The sequence below is a fragment of the Mustela nigripes genome, chromosome 7, assembly GCF_022355385.1.
Source record: "Mustela nigripes isolate SB6536 chromosome 7, MUSNIG.SB6536, whole genome shotgun sequence".
NCBI lineage: Eukaryota > Metazoa > Chordata > Mammalia > Carnivora > Mustelidae > Mustela > Mustela nigripes.
In genome coordinates, this window is record NC_081563.1 from 72,866,732 (window position 1) to 72,882,014 (window position 15,283).

The 15,283-nt window shown below is 43.4% G+C and overlaps 1 long non-coding RNA gene and 1 pseudogene across 2 annotated transcripts; both read right to left on the reverse strand.

Moving 5' to 3' along the window:
- Positions 1 to 1,274: 1,274 nt before the first annotated feature.
- On the reverse strand, positions 1,275 to 2,678 carry LOC132022570 (homeobox protein NANOG-like; annotated as a pseudogene).
- Positions 2,679 to 4,616: 1,938 nt separating this feature from the next.
- On the reverse strand, positions 4,617 to 13,215 carry LOC132022571 (uncharacterized). 2 transcript variants are annotated; one of them, XR_009405629.1, is made up of 4 exons: positions 12,897 to 13,215; positions 9,308 to 9,463; positions 8,877 to 9,043; positions 7,513 to 8,508 (listed from the first exon to the last, which is right to left on the reverse strand). It is a non-coding gene; the product is annotated as an uncharacterized LOC132022571 (long non-coding RNA). The 2 variants fall into 2 exon arrangements; XR_009405628.1 differs by lacking the exons at positions 7,513 to 8,508; positions 8,877 to 9,043 and adding an exon at positions 4,617 to 5,149 and having other exon boundaries at positions 12,897 to 13,199.
- Between the last annotated feature and the right edge of the window lie 2,068 nt (positions 13,216 to 15,283).

Consider the following 15,283-nt stretch of genomic DNA (forward strand, 5'->3'; position numbering starts at 1 on the left):
ATCCCATGTACTAGCTTTTAAGTTTGGCCTTTTGAGCAAGGGATGAGGTGAGGTAGAAGAGGTGGAGAGTAAAGATTTAACTTTCACATTTTTGAAAGTCCACTCCTGAATTGTGCAGTATGGGCATCCTCGGTGTGTGTGTGTGTGTGTGTGTGTGTGTGTGTGTGTGTAATAGTAGTAGTAGTACTATAACATGCATGACGCAAAATTTACCATTTTAACAATTTTTCAGGTGCACATTCAGTGGCGTTAAGTACACTCATATTTTTCTGCAACCATCATCACCATGCAGCTCCAGAACTTCAGCATCTTTCCAAACTGAAACTCTGTATTGTTAAACCGTAACTGCACATTCCCCACTCCCCCCAGCCCTTGGCAACCACCAGTCTATTTTCTTTTTCTATGAATTTGACTACTCTAGTATCTCATGTAAGTGTAATTCTACAGTCTTTGTCCTTTGGTGTCTGGCTTACTTTACTTAGCGTATGATCTTCATGTTTCATCCATGTGGTAGCATGTGTCGGAATTTCATTCTATTTTAAGGCTGAATAATATACCACATCTTACTTATCCATTCATGCATAAATAAATATTTTTAAAATAATAGCCACCCTAACGGGTATGAAGTATATGACATGTGGTTTTGATTTGCATTTTCCTAATGACGGTGATGTTGAACATCCTTTCATGTGCTTACTGGAATCATTTTTAAAGATGCTTTACCCTTGCCCATTGTTTATTTGCATACTCTACAGCAAATTTCACCCTCTTATTCCTTGCCAGTGTCACACAGAAGGATAGAGAGTAAGGGCACAAGCTTCTCTGACTCTATAAGTGGCTGTATTGGGACATGTTTGGACTGCCTTTCTCTGTAGCTCTACAAATCAGCAGGCCTCAGTTAAAACAACTAGTCTACCTAAAAATGGCCTCCAAGTGTCCTCCCTGACTCTAGGTGACCCTCTCTGTTGCCCCAGATTGCTAGCTTCATAGATTAGGTGGAAATAGGAAAACACCTGAATCCTTGGGCTCCAACCTCCTTTCCCACACTCTGCTTCACTGCTTCTGATTTTCAGTCAACCTCCTCAACATTCTCCCATGTGTGTGTGCACCTCTCCTCTTACTCTAAATGGCTTCCCTGCTCCCCACCATCTGGACAAATACTTCACAACACGAACTCTTTTTTCTCTTCCTCAGTTATCTTTTTTAAGACCATTAGCATTTTAAAAATCTGGACCACTATTGGTATTTATTTTCTATATCTTTTAAGTGGGCATTTTATTTATTTGTACTTAAGCCTATAAACCAACAGGCCAAACTGGTACTATTATCATGATAAATTAAAATACAAAACATCTTCCTACAAATACTAGAATATTGAACAAATTAGGAATTGTAGTAAAACAACACAAAGGACAGAGGAAATCGACAAAGCACAGTATAACTTAACTCTTCATGGTAACAACTGAGGTTATTAACAAGTAAAGCCTTACAATCTCAGAAAATGCAAATCATCTTTCAGCACACATCTTTGTATTTTTACTTCCTATTCTTGAGGTTAGATTTTAGAGCCTAGAGATATCCAAATTAGTATTATATCTAGTTATCTATAGCCAGAAACATCTTTTGTCATGCTGCCCACAGCAGCCAACGCTACTGAAACTCCTTTTATCAGACTCCAATAATACCCCCTCTTTCGACACAATCAGTACAATGAGAAACAATATCAAAGCAGAGATATAGGACCCTACAAAACAAAGCTTAGGAGAACTAATACAGCCACTCCCCAAACCAAGATTGAATAATATACTCATCATCACATATCTTCATGCTGTGTGTTCATAGAGTAATTTGGGAATAAATGCATTATTTGCTGGATACTTCAGTTAGTGGTTTGCAGCATTACACTGTAGCTTTCCCCAGCAGTTTCTGAGATGGACTCCAAACCATTGACAGGATTTTGCTGGAACTGGATCCAGGGCTACACAGATTCCTCTCCACAACTGTGGAGCTGATTGTTCCAGGCTTGGTTATTCCAGGTGTGGGGACACCAGGTCTCACTGTTCCAGGAACGGTTGCTCCAATTGGGGTTATACCAGGTCTGATCCTCCATATAGGATGGTTTCCAGAAGGGTTCATCAGCTATCTCTGGTGACAGGAAGAGAAGCCTGGATGTTCTGTAGCTGTTGAGTTGCTCTGAGTCACACTGTTGCTATTCTCTGGCCAGTTGCTGTTCTTACACTTCATTCTCTGGTTCTGGAACCAGGTCTTAACCTGATTGGTTCAGAATGTTGGAATGTTCTTGCATCTGTAGGAGACTGAGGTATTTCTGTCCATGAAATCTCTCACTGAGTACATGTAGCTGGGTCTGAGGGAGGGCAGTTCTGATCTTCTGTTTCTTCACTGGTCGGTATCTTCCTTCTTCACAGTGCTCTCCTCTACAGAAGTGGATCTTAGTTTTACTCTGGGACTGGTTGAAGAATCAGGGCTGTCCTGAAAAGCAGATCCATAGAAGAAGAAAGAGGAGAGATGGTCTCCATGTAGGGTGTCTCAGCAGAAGACATTTGCAAAGATGCATAATGTTCTTCAGGTCCATAAATCTCAGGCACTGGACAAGAATCCCTAGAATTGGATGCTCTGAGACCAGGTGGGCATTGGAGCTGAGCTGGACCCACACTCATGATGCTGAATTGTAGTGGGGGTGGGGAGCAAAATTGTAAGAAAGGTTCATCTATGTGGAAGAGCTTAGAGAAATATGAATATCTCCAGATGTATATTTGCTGCTGAATTGAGCACTGAAGATCTCCAGATATAAGAGTATCAGAAAGATAGGTGGGGGTTGCCTGGGTGGCTCAGTCAGTTAAGTGTCTGACTCTTTTTTTTTTTTTTTTAAGATTTTATTTATTTATTTGAGAGACAGAGAGAATGAGAGAGAGTGAGCATGAGAGGGGGAAGGTCAGAGCAGGAAGCCCACTGTGGGACTGGATCATGGGACTCCAGGATCATTATATGAGCTGAAAGCAGTCACTCAGCCAACGAGACATCCAGGCACCTGAGTGTCTGACTCTTGATCTCAGATCAGGTCTTGATCTCAAGGTCATGAGTTTACGCCCCACTTGGACTCCATGCTAGGCATGGAGCCTACTTAAAAAAAAAAAAAAAAGAATATCAAAAAGATGGGATAGCAAGAGCCAACCAGCCCAATCCAGGAAAAGGTAAGCATTTATTTTCTTTATATTGTTATTACACCATATTTTAAGACATGTGCCCTCAACTAAACGGCAAAATTTAAAGACAAGAACCATATCTCATTCAGCCGTTCACATTCAGTGATGGCTGGGAATACACATACATCCGGCTAAGCTCCAGATGTGCTTGCAGCACCTGGAGGGGGCTTGGGAAGCAGTCCATCACCAGAAGGAAAGTAGTCTCACCACACTCCTGCATACACAGAGCATTTCTTTACTTTTCTCATTGCATTTCTCCCAGTTAGACTTTGTCTTGGATGGGTTTCCAGTTTTGCCCTCCCCCCCACCTGGGTGTCTTCCTCTCCTCTCCTTCCTCTACTGCCTTCCCCAGGTTCCCACACTTTCCCCTCCACCAAACTTGGTTCTATTACAGAGGTTCATCTTCCTGGGGCCAGCACTCCATTCCATGAGCTCAGGGGAGTCTTTGGCTTGTCAGATTCTTCAGAGCAGAGCACATACAGGGCAATCTATTTTTTTCTTTTATTTAAGAAAAAATTTGCTAATGTTGACTGCATCCCAAAACATAACTTCAGTGCTTGTCAGGCTACCAAGTCTCTGTCTCTTTACTTTTGCTTGCCAAGAACTCCCCCTCTCCACCAATGAGATAGAAAAGAAAAAAAAAAAAATCCTGACTTGCCATATACATAGTACATATATTTATGTAACCCTGCATTTCAAGAAAGAAGATTGTTATTCACTATTTCCTTTCCAAGCCAATCCATTAGCAGGACCCAAATTTCTCCACTTATTTTTCGTCTCTTGTCTGGATGCCCAGAAAAGCCTCCCAGCTCATCTCCCTACTTCCGTTCTTACCCAGCTACAATCTTTTCTCCACACAGCACCAGAATGATTTTTTTTTTTAAGTAGTCTCAATGCAGGGCTTGAACTCCTGACCCTGAGATCAAGACCCAAGCTAAGATCAAGAGTGGGACACTTAGGGATGCCTGAGTGGTTCAGTTGGTTAAGCATCTGCCTTTGGCTCAGGTCATGACCCCAGGGCCCTGGGATTGGGCCCCATGTCAGGCTCCCTGCTCATCAGGAAACCTGCTTCTCCTTTTCCCCTGTGCTCCTGCTATCTCTCTCTCTCTCTCTCTCTCTCTCTCTTTCTCTCGAACAATTAAATAAAAATCTTAAAAAAAAAAAAAAGGAGTTGGACGCCTAATTGTCTTAACTGAATCACCCAGGCACCCCCAGAGTGATCTTTTTAAACATACCACTCTTCTTAAAACCCTCATGACTCCCCAGAGCACGTAGAACAAAACTCAGACTCTTTACCATGTTAGTAAGCCTTTACATGATCTTGTTCCTGTGACCATTCCACTTCATGTAACAGTTATCTATTGCTGCATAACAAAAGACCCCCAAACTTGGTGACTTAAAACAGTAATGCTTTATTATTTCTCACAATTCTGTAGGTTTCTCCTAAGACCACTCTTACAGCTGCAGTCATCTTGACAGAGCAGTGTTGGATAGAGAGTCCAAATGTCTCATTTGCTTAACAGGCAGTTGGCGTTGGCTGTTGACTGGGCTCCTCAGTTGTTGACTGGGCTCCTCAGTTCTTTTCCTTGTGGCCTCTTAGTGAGCTAGTAAGCTTGTGAACTTCTCTGCAGCACAGAGAGGTTCCAAGAGAGTGATGGCAAAATCTCAAGGTTCCTTAAGGTCCCCACTCTGGAATTTGTATATTACATCTGTCATATACTATTGATCAAAGCAAATCGGGGCACCTGGATGACTCAGACATTTGAGCATCCACCTTGTGATTTTGCTCAGGCCGTGATCTCATGGGTTGTAGGATCAGCCCCACATCAGTCTCCACATTCTGCAGGGAGTCTGGTTGAGATTCTCTCTCCCTCTCGTTCTGCCCATATGTGCGCTTGCACTCTCTCTCAAACAAATAAATCAATCTTAAAAAAAAGAAAAAAAGTTAAACATAACCAGAATAAGGCCCTTTGGGTTACATAATGACTAGGACTCTTATTTTCTCGGTTACTAATTATTATGAAAATGAGTTAAATTTCATTAGCAGTTCACTAAATCAGTAGGAAATGTTCCATAAATGTTAGTAACTATTATCATTATAATTATTACTCTTTTTTTAAAAAGACGTATTTACTTATTTTAGAAAGAGAGCATGCACACATGTAAGTGGTAGCGGATAGAGAGAGAGAAAAGGAGAAAGACAGAGAATCCTCTGGCAGACTCCGAGCTCAGCAGGAAGCCCAATGCAGGGCTTGATCTCAGAAGCCTGAGATCATGACCTGACTGGAAACCAAGAGTTGGCCACTTAACACACCGAGCAGCCCTGGTGACCTAACAAATATTACTCTTTAGCTCACAATATCTCTAGGTCCATTGACATGTCAGTGTTCCTCTATATTATGTGTCTTTTACTTCAAGCAAAGTGAGGGAATTCTTACATTTGAGTAATCCTTGATTGGGATAGCTTTTCTTGTTGGAGTCTTTTTAAAAGTTTCTAACAATCAATAAGCCAAACTAAAAATTTTCACAAGCAAACTGAAGACATATAGTTAAGTGTTTTTCCTGCCTTTCCTCTACAACCATGAGAGAAAGTTGAGGAAGAAAGGTTCCTTTTTGCAGAATCCCATGTGATATATGTGAAAGGTTGATAGAATTTTTAAAAAATCAACATTTTGCAATTCCTGACAAAAATTCAAGGCAAAGATCATTTGATACTATTAGACGAAGGGTTGCTGGGGGTAAGTATACACAGGGGGGCTCAGGGGGTCCCCACCGCCGGATTTACTGATCCATCTCAGTGTCTGAATGAAGAGAGAGCTAACTGTGTCATGCAGGTACTCCCTGCATGTAGAAGGAAATATACATCTCACCTCTCTCAGGTGAGAGGTGGGACGGAGTACACAACATCACTTCTGAAGCATCCTTGCCCACATACTTAAACTGAATCACACCTGGGTTTTAAATCAGACTTCTGGTTTATAGGCAACCCAGAGGTAACAGGGACAAGTTAGGGGACACCTCAGGGAAGCTGTTGGCCGTATGCAGAATGCCAACCACCTGACAACTGGAAAGTGATAAAGAGGGTGTGCTCAGGAGAAGACATGTAGGGTTTTCTTACAAAGTTAAACATACACATTCATTGTGACAAGTTATTCTACTCTGGGGTATTTACCCAAGAGAAATGAAAACACATGTCTACAAAAAGACGCATACAAAAATATTCTTAGCAGCTTTTTCCCCAGGAGCCCAGATTGGAAACTCTCCCAATGTCCAGCAACAAGAATGTGCACAAGCAGATTGTGGTACATGCGGATGATGGAATATAACTCACAGTAAAAAAAAAAAAAAAAAACCATGCAACAGCAGGGATGAACCCCCAAAATATGCTGAGGACAAGTAGCTGCATACAACAAGGAACAGGCAAAACCCATCCACAGTGAGAGAAGTCAGAGCAGTGGCTGGGGGTGAAGGGAGAGTTGTCTGTGAAGGTACAGGAGGAAAGTTTCTAAGGTGAGGGAAACATTCTCTTTCATGATAAGGATGTAGGCTGCCAGGTGTATGCATTTATCCAGACTCTTTGAACTATGTGCTTAATACTTGTATATTTCCTTCTACATAAGGAGAAATTAAGTAGGAGGGAATGAGGGAGGGAAGTTGAGAGAGAGAAAGAAAAGAGGGACAAAGAGAGAGAGAACCAAACAACAAACGTGATGTGTGGACTTCTTAGATTCACAAACAACTGCAAAAAGTTTTATATTTATGGAATGTGGACTACATGAGCATGTCGATGATTCCAAGGGATTATGAATTTTTAGATGTAAAAATGGCAAGTGGTCATGTAAGAAAGTGCCCAGTTTTAAGAAACGCGTAAGAAAATACCCAGTTTTAAGAAATGCATACTGAGGGACGCCTGGGTGACTCTGTCAGACGGCTGCCTTCAGCTCAGGTCATGATCCCAAGGTCCTCAGATTGAGTCCTGCATCAGGCTCCCTGCTCAGTGGGGAGCCTGCTACTCCCCCTGCTTCTCCTCTCTCTCTTTCTCTCTGACAAATAAATAAAATCTTAGGGGAAAAAAAAGAAATGCATACTGAAATATTTATGGTAATGTAACATGATGTCGGGGCTATAATATCTAAGGGTGAAACATTTAATGGGTCATAAAAAGTGAGCATGACAAAATCATGACAGCTCTGGAACCTAGGTAGTGACTATATGGGGATTTACTGTTCTATTTTTTGGTATATTTGAATTTTTTTGTAATAAAAAAATGGAATTGTTCTAAGTCAATAGAGAATATAATACCCACAATATAAAAGCCAGAAAGTATATGGAAGTTTTCAAAATTATATTCTCTTTCCTTATCAGACCATAGATCAATTTTCCCTGTTTTCTGCCTTTGCAGATTTTTTGCTTTGATTAAAATTCACACCTTCCGAGATCACAATTATGGATGGATTATATTAATCACATTTATTTCATATTTCAATCAATAAATAGTTACTGAGAAATAACAGTAATGTTCTTTACAGAGAACGTTCCAAAAGCAGCACCTACGCCCAGTTGTTCTATCCGGGGAAGGAATCACTTTGGGGGTCTTCCTGCCTGGCAGAATCGCATCTTACCACCAGGAGGCGCATCCTCACCGAATTTGCTTTAGAAAAGATAACATCAGACCAACATTGTCTGAGGAGCTGGTTACCAGTCTCTTGGCGCGCCCACGACCAGAGTTTGTAATTGTTTAGGCATGTCTCTGGTGACCTCATCCCACTACACTTGAGTCTTTTTGAGGAAACAATTAGCCTGTTTGAACAGAACAGGTAAGGCAAATTAGTAACTGGAAAATTACTAAGTCGTTCTACAGGACGTGTTAGGACATCCTGTACTCCCTTGAGGCTGAGAGTTAGGGTGTGGACCCTGCTTCCTCATTTGATGGCTGGGAAAGGAGACAAGTCACCCCTCTCCCCACAGCGCAGCCCCTTCATTGTCCTTGGGAGGCTGGGCAGTGAGAACAGAAGTGGAGCTGGCCTTGGTGGACGGGGCTTCACTGGGACAGACAAGCCTTCCTCCCCACCCCTCCCTGTCCCTGGCTCCCTTCCTCTCAGCTCTGAGGCCACCGAAATGCAGCCTTCAGAAACTCTGGGTGGAGAAGACCCCAGGCTGGCAGCTGCCTGAAACTGCCGTGTGCTCTAGAAACCCTGGGAGCCGATTCTCCTGGACCTTGTTTCTGTGTAGCCATTTGCTGAGACACCAGTAGGTTCTAGGTTCTAGGCCTCTTCACTTACATCTGGAATTTTAAAAAGAGACAAAAGTGAAACCCCAAACTCAGAGAAAAAGAGATGAGATTTGTGGTTAACCCAGGAAGGAGGTGTGGGGGTGGTCTTTGGAGAAGGTGGTCGAAAGACACAAACTTGCAGTCATAAGATCAATAAGTACCAGGGATATAATGTGTGACTCCATGATTTTGGCAAACACTGTTGTGTATGTTGGACAGTTGATGAAAGTATAAATCCTAAAAGTTCTCAGCACTAGAAAAACATTCAAACCTTTTTTTTTTTTTTTGCCTCTATATGAGATAATAAATTTTAACTAATTGTGGTGATCATTTCATAATATATGTAAGTCAACTCATTATGCTGTACATCTTTAACTTACTGCTGTGTCTTAAGTGTATCTCAATAAAACAGAAAGAAAAGGAAGATCCGAGGAAGGTGGCACCAGAGTGAAGAAACTTCTTGAAGCCCCCAGATCACACCACAGAGGCAGCTGTCTTCTCTCCCTGTACCTGAAGCTCACCCTGGCCTGGATCAAAGTTCAGAGGTCTGAAAGGTGAAAGAAACAGCCGAGAAGAGGGAGGGTGTGAGGAGTGTAATAGAAAGAAATAATAACCAGTTTGCTCAGAGCTCAGAAGAGAAAAGACTCCCTTCTGGCCCCCCCACTCAGGGCTGCTTCCCTCCCCACCCCCACCCCCACCTCACCAAGGATCATTCCCCATCCTTCCCTGCCTCAGGCTTTCCCAGCAGCGCCATCATGAGGGGGCCTCCAGAGGAGAAGACTAACCTGTGTGAGAATCATATTCTACTTACCATTCACATGTACATTCATGCATTCACTAAACAGCTAGCAATGGGGGTCATGCGAGGTGGAGGTGTTGGGGGTGTCTTTGAAGAGCCCAGACAGCTGTCCGGTGGGGGAGCCAGTCATAAGAAAATCATCACGATGCCACAGAAGAACTTCAGGAGCTGCAAGCATAACATAGAGGACAAGAATCAGGACCTTTTGTGGATGGAAAGGAGGAAAGTGCCAAGTTTCAGGAAGGTTTATTGCAGAGGAGGTAAGCATTTGGAGATTCAGTCAGCCAGTCCGCCAGTCCGCCAGGAAATTCTTTCTGAGTGCCTTCTGGGTGCCAGGCACGGGATCCCATCAGTGAAGAAAACAGTCCAAAATCCCTGCCCTCATGGGGATGGCATCCTATTGGTGGGGAGGGTGCAGCGGAGGTACAGACTGTAAACATAAGAACAAGTAAATTCTAGAACAGTTAGAATGCTGTGGGGGAAATAGGACAGCTCATGTGGGGGTTAAAAGTCATGTTGAAGAAGTCAGGGAAGCCTCATTGAGGAGGTGACATTTGAGCAAGGACTTCTAGAAAGAGAAGGCATACACAGCCACTAGGGTGCTGGCCTGTGTGAGGGAGGGCAGGGAGGCCAGTGAGGCTGGAGCGATGCAGGAGGCAAGGCCAGACTGCAGAGGCTTTGCAGGCAATCATGACAACTATGGCTCTTAACCCTGAGAGAAATGGGTAACCATCGGAGCAGTGGTGTGCTGGCAGATTGGGTCTAAAAAAAAAAAGGCCTGTTCTTTAAGCATTTGCCAGTTCCTGTGGTATAAATACTCCCACCATGGCCAATTCCAAGCTACGAATACAACACAACGGAGCAGGGAGGGAGGGTATGTGCAGGAATGCCTCTTGGTGACTGGGACACGCCATTGCACCCACTCTTGCTTTGGGCAGTTTGAAGCAAAGGTGTGACATGATCTGACATGCATTTTAAGAAGGTCACTCTAGCTGCTGTGTTGAGAGGAGGCAATGGGTGGGTGGGAGGGCAAGGACAGAAGCCAAGGCGCCATTCAGGGAGCTAGCGACCTGATCGTGGTGACGGCGGGTCTCAGAGATTAGCGGTGGTGGAGATAGCAAGTCCTACACAGATTCTGGCAGTATTCAGAAGTCCATTGAAATCCACCTGGATTTCATGGCAGAATGGAGAGGGGGTATGAGAGGAAGAAAGTAAGACAGGATGGCTCTGAGGTTATGTGGAAGATTTGGGGGAGAATGTGAGGAAAGGCATTCCAGGCAAAGGGAATAGCATGTGAAAGGCATGTATTTGGGAAAGAGAAGCAAGATCATGTGGCTATGAGGGCAGAGGCAGCAAACAGGGCTGGAAAAGAGGTTCCTGACCAGGAGTACCACAGAGAGGAGCCAGGACCCACTGGCTCCTGGTGGAGCCATTAGTGGAGATCCACTAATAGGCTTTTAGCAGAGAAGTACATGAATAGGTTCATAAATTAAAAAACAACTAGAGAAGCTGGAGGCAGTGAGACCAGTTAGGAAGCCATATCACTGGTCTAGGAGAGACAGAGAGAGTCTCATCAGGACAGTTGCAGTGAAGCTAAAGAGAAGAAGAGGAGAGTCTGAGGGTCATAGAACTGGTTCCAAAGCCAACCTTGAATGTACATGGATCACAGAACACAGTGCGCACTCTGTCCATGTTTGCTCAATAACTAATCAGGGGACTGATGTGAGTCTTATCCTTATAATCTCCTCCCCTCCCCCCACTTATTTCCCAAGTTAAATGTCTTTTCCAAAGGACAAATACATTCGTAATATAAGAATATGGTTCAAATGTTCATGCCCCTGTGAAAGATCTGGAAGTGTTCTCACTCTCAGTCTGGGGGTGTTTACACGGCTGTACCCATAGAAAGGTTCTTCAAGCTGTATAATGAACATTTGTGCACCTCCCTGGAAGCCTGAATATACCTATTGATGAGCCATATTGATTCACTTTACCATGTAAATGACAGAGCTTGGAGCCCTCCCTTAGACCAAGCCCTCATTTCCAGGCAGGAGAAGAAGCCAATAGTATTCCACTAGGATAGACAGAGGAAAGGGGAGTAGACAGAACACAACAACCGATAAACTTGACCCACTACTTTGCTGTTGAAAATCCATGTGGTTATCTATAACATCTGAACCTTTCAAATGAAGTAACGCCTTGAAGTGTATGTGATGGAAGCAGAAGGAACCCGGTACTAGTGACTGGCCCACAACACATGACTCAAGGAGCCCAAATTGGTCTCTTACCAGAGTGATGCAGGACCATCCCAAGACACCATTTTTATAACACCAGAAACCTCTGTCATTGGCCTCATAGTCCACCTCAGCCAGAGAAAGCAGATTTCTTTTGCCCTTCACATTGGTTCCTACCCCACAAGTGGCTTCTCTTCTCCCCCAAGGCCAAAAAATACATGTACCTCTTCCACAAAGCCTTTGTGCATAGGGCTTGTAGCCACAGAACCATGAACTGTTCTAGACAGATCGTGAAGTCTGAACGCCACCTATGCTGCAAAATCCAGCTGTTACTTATTCAAGTGCCATCTTGGATTGTTTTTCCTACTTATAAGGGTCGTGCCCCAGTTAGCCTGGAAGTGTGAGTTCAGGAGCTAACCTAGCCAGGGCTGGATTCTCAGGGACACTAAGGAATATTTACTCATCTCTGATAATGGCCCACACCCCAAAAAGCAAAAAATAAATGACTACCTCTTGTGCTCACACTCTAAAGAGAATATCCATCCATCTCCACTAATTGGGCTGTCTATAAAAGAACCAGAAGAGAGAACATGTGTGCGTGCATACACGCTCGTGTGCCTATGTGTAGCTGTGTCTGTTTTGAGGGTAGAAACATATTAATAACTATCACTTATTAGATACCTGTTGGGCACCAGTAACTTGATATTCTCATTGAATCCTCATAACAGTCCGGTGAGGAAAATGTTATTTTGGATTCTCTGATTAATAAATCCGTTACAGGTTAGTTGTGGGATTGACATGAGACTTTCTGATTCATTTTCTCTTTGTAGATGTTGAGTGATTTTTATAGCTATGCCATATTTTTTTACACTTCACCAGTTTTTTTTTAAATTTTATTTATTTAATCTCTATACCCAGTGTAGGGTTGGCACTCACAACCCCAAGATCAAGAATCACATGCTCTTCCAAATGAGCCAGCAAGGCACTCCTATACTTTACCCCTTTTATGAGATTATTCTGTCTGTAATTCAGACTCAGTTACATGTGATGACCAAGCTTAATAAGAAAAATACTGACACATTTCTGCATTTAAACACTTATAATGAATGGTAATATTATTCAAGAATAACTTAAGACCACATGATTTTACCAAAATGTTATGATTTTATAAAATCATTTGGTCACTTGTATAATTGTTAGACCTTGACAAATAAAATTTAAGCAAAAAGCAAAACAATAAAAATAATAATGTCTGTTACAAACGGGTATTCAGCATGCTTCAGTAACTTGCCCTCAACTTTCCCCCAAGAATAGAAGTTATTAAATGCCTCAGTTGCTGCGCTGATATCCAGGGAAGTAAAGAGACTCACCCAGGGTCACACAAGCACAGCCTCTTGATTCCCTTTGTCTTCCACTGTGGGACAGAAGTGGTCATGCAAGCAATACAGCCATCTCTGTCCTCAGGGTGGGTGTCCTCTGTCCTTGGGCCTGGGCTGATGACTGCTCAGGTTGGAAATCCCCAGGAAACACAGTCATCACACACCAGCACGAAGCCAGGAGCAAAATGAGGATGAATCTTTCAAAAGGAAATGCTATTCCAGAGTTCACACTGAGGGTATCGCTGACTGAACCTCGTTTCCTTTCCAGTCCTGAGCATATTTCGTAACAAAGGGTTTTCTAAGAATGAAGATTCCAAAAAGTAGCTAGAAAACAAGCCTGACAGTCATGGGATGGTCATCAGGTGAATACCTCACTTACCACATCCTCAGAAACATCCACCAGTGTTTGGTTTCTGTTGTCCTGGCAACAGCCCCCTTAAGTCCGTGCCCATTAGGGCATATCTGAGAGAAGAGCCCACCAAGGGCTGGGTCAGGAGGTTAGACCAAGATATCTCCCAGCCTGAAGTAAAAGTAGGTTGAGATTTATCTGGGGAGAAGGTAAAGATTTAATCCCCCACAGACACACAAGGATTGTTCATATTTGTTTGTTTCACACCCTCCATACTGCTGTGGGCAGGTGTGGGGAAGGAAATGAGGAGGGGTAAGGGGGGAGTGCCCGGGTGTCAAGGAAGCAGGCATAGCCCCCTGCACAGTTGGCACAGTTCTACCCACAGAGAAGACATTCAAGCCACATCTGAGGATCAGATGGAATGGAGTGACGGGATTTTAAGGGGGATTTTCATTTCCTCAATTGTTTTACAGCTGAGGAAACAGACACAGAGAGGTTAAGTCACTTTCCCAAGGTCACAAAGCAGCCTAATCACAGCTTAATCACCAGTCCTAGAGCTCCTGACTGTCATCTGCTCTAGCAATCTTCCCAGGAAGACCCTATTCACCCACCAGTTTGCACAGAGCTCTCTGTCCCCCGGCTTTGTCCGGGCCAAGCTCCATAGGAGACACTGCCGCTTTGTGTCGCCCTCCTTGGCACAAGACAAAATCAGGTGGTCCCCATTCTTCCTGTTCCACTCTGCCAAATCTAACTGCACACACTTCCTGTGCACAAAGCCAGCTCGCCAATTATCTGCTCCAATTAAGGAGTGTGAGATGTGGTTAATTCAGTCGCTCTGGAGGGGTGACTGAGGCGAATGATGGGCTGGCCATGCTGGCTACAGGTCCCCTCAGCGGTCCTGGCCGTGCTGTTTCCCCTGGCACCCTTCCCCTACCCCCAGATGGCCGCTGTCGTTTCTTTACCTCCCCTCTCTCTCCTTTCTCAGTCCCTGGAGTTCCAGAACTGTGTCTTACTCTCCCTCCCCCTCTGTCAACACAGAGTTCTGTCCTAATTCTGTGTCCTCTGAAAAACTAATGTGTACAGAGTTGTCGGTGGTGGATCATGGATTAACACTCTGCTCTCCCGGAGATGATCAGCTCTCAAACGGCATTGCTCATGATGTGTCTTCTGCTCTTATGCCTAAAGCCAGGCTTGCCACAGATAAATGTAAAAAAGCAGAACAAAACAAAAAACATCTTTTTTGCTTGACGGGCAGACCCCAAAAACTCACTCTACTGCCAGTTCTTTCTGCCTCTTCGCACTAAAGCAAACAAGGCAGATAGAGGCTGAGTATATATGAGTCGCATTGGTTAGGACGACAGGTACTGTCAAGACCAATGCCCTCCTCCCTGCTTAATGGGACACATTTTATGATCCTGATGTGGAATATACATATAATATAACAATATAATAATAATATAATATATAATATACATATAAGATAACCTACCTGTACATACTTTCTCAAAAATAAAATCAGCATAATGCCTTGACAGGAAGGATTCAAAGAAGAAATAAAAGGCTGGTGATTTGTAATAAAGTAATATGTATTTCGACATGGAACTGCTCAGGCCCAACTACAACAGAAGATAAAACAAAGGAGCCGGTGCTGTAATTATTCATAAACTTAAATCAGTACAGTGAGTTGCACTGCATACAACTAGTGTTGTCATTGGTGACATAATTTTTCAAATAGTGAGCAAATCTTTGTAGAGTTCCAAAAAAGAGTTAAAAAAAATTTTTTTTTGGAGATTTTTGCCTATCCATTTGAGAGAGAAAGAGAACACAGACCAGGGAGAAGCAGACTCTCTGCTGAGCAGGGAGCCTGACGTGGGGCTCAGTCCCAGGAAAGTGAGAACATGACATGAGCTGAAGGCAGACGCTTAACCAACTGAGCAACCCAGGAGCCCCCCAAATTTTTGTTTTACATGGCAGTCACCTTCCTGGAAAATTAGGTGTGTCTGAAGCCATGCAAAAAATACATTCAATT